The sequence below is a fragment of the Gavialis gangeticus genome, unplaced genomic scaffold (assembly GCF_001723915.1).
Source record: "Gavialis gangeticus isolate Ggan-Ray unplaced genomic scaffold, GavGan_comp1, whole genome shotgun sequence".
NCBI lineage: Eukaryota > Metazoa > Chordata > Crocodylia > Gavialidae > Gavialis > Gavialis gangeticus.
Window position 1 is genome coordinate 12290298 of NW_017729014.1, and position 1678 is coordinate 12291975.

General features: G+C 45.6%; 1 protein-coding gene across 1 annotated transcript in view; it reads right to left on the reverse strand.

Moving 5' to 3' along the window:
- Nucleotides 1–92: 92 nt before the first annotated feature.
- TMEM201 (transmembrane protein 201) overlaps nt 93–1678 on the reverse strand; it is a 60707-nt gene continuing 59121 nt past the window's right edge. Inside the window, exon 12 of the transcript XR_002096362.1 lies at nt 93–108. The gene's annotated coding sequence lies outside the window, so the exon portion shown is untranslated. The remainder of the gene's footprint in view (nt 109–1678) is intronic.

The following is a 1678-nucleotide window of genomic DNA, read 5'->3' on the forward strand; positions in this document are numbered from 1 at the left end:
AACACGCCCCCGGCCCCGCCCCCCGGCGCAGGTGGAGGACTGACTCCAAAATCAGAGGCACAGTCGGTGGCATTGGCCCGGTGGAGCAATCCCGAGTGAATGCAACACCTGTTCCTCAGTCCTTGCGGGAAAAGGCGTAACTTTGCTAGCGGAGAGCGCCGGGTAGGCGTTTTAAAGTGCAGCTAACACGTGCTCAGCGTGATGTGTGGCAAGGAGCCAGCTCTGCACCCGCGGGGGCAAGTCCTGCTGCTTGGGCAGGGGAGGCAGGGTTACCTGCGCTGCTCAGGAGTTGCAGCTTGCTCTGTGCTAGATGGCATCTTGCACAATGTGGGAAGAGATGCTGTTTTGGTATCCAATATAAACCACAAAATGAAAACAGTGCAAAACTATTAAAATAAAGGGTTGTTGTAGTGCGAGGAACACAATGAGAAAGAGGTTGGTAATGAAAATAAGGGAATAACTCACTGACAGAGCATTTACTTACTGTCATCCTACTGCCAAAGGTGGCAGGACTCCGGCACGCCAAAACCTACTGTAGGAAGACATCAAACCTGAGGAACAAGTTGGCCAACAGGCTGGTCAGGCTGAGACTAGTGGCCCCACAGGAGCGGGCCCTGCTTCAGGATCTGCTGCAGCAGGAAAATTTGCAGGGCGCTGTTTGCTCTGTGCTGGATGGCATCTTGCACAGCATAAGTCTGGCTTTCAGCAGTCTCAGCTCTACAACTCAAATGCTTTAAAAAATACTAAAGTTGCAACACAACTAGAAAGGGGTGGTGTTGATCACACTTGATCCTAGATGCACAATGCTTTGCATGTTAAGCATTCCTGAAAGGATTCAACAACAAACTCTTTTAATAGACTTTTTAAATACACGGTTTTGCATCTTATTTTTTTCAGGAGCGAGTATCTGAAGCCCTGATGCCGCTGGAACCCTTCACTAGCATGTTACGCATGTCAAGGTGCCATGGTACCGGCTTCAAAACCACCCCCCAACACCATCACCAAGGATGTCACGATTATAAGCCAACACATGACTTGCCTTCGCCATTAATTTAATAAAAAACAACTTCCTCCTTTAAAGCCTGCTCCTTTGATCACCATTCACCTTTAAAAGAAGCCAACAGGTCTTGTTTGACTTGAAAGCATGGGGGCCTTTTTTGCAGAAACATTTGATACAAGTTGGAGACAGAAAGAAAGAGTTGGGATTTGAGCTTCAGTCTGCTGCACTTAGATCACAAACAGCAATAGCTGGATGCCAGTAGGTCATACAAAGCTGCCAGGCCACATTTAATACAAATTACCTCTTGGGCATTTTTAGAGCCAGAGACTGAAAATTCCCACCGGACATTTCCCAGCAGGAGCAGAAATGTTAAAAGCATTGGGAATGAAATATCACCACTGCCCTGGTAGTTCACATCTGAATCCATTTTTATTGAGGTAGGTTTGTAAGTAGGTAGGGGTTATTTATGACAGTCAGATTCATCCCCAAAAGCAACCAAGTGATACAGTATTCAAGTCTTTGCACAGGGAAATGAAAATATATCACTAAAATGGGTCTGCCATGTTCAGTGGGTATATCCAGGAGATACCAGCAATGCCTGACAGTAGTTGAAATGAAAAATGTGCATGTTAAGGGGAGAATGAAAGTCTTTAAAAAAAAAAAAAAAAAAAAAAAAAA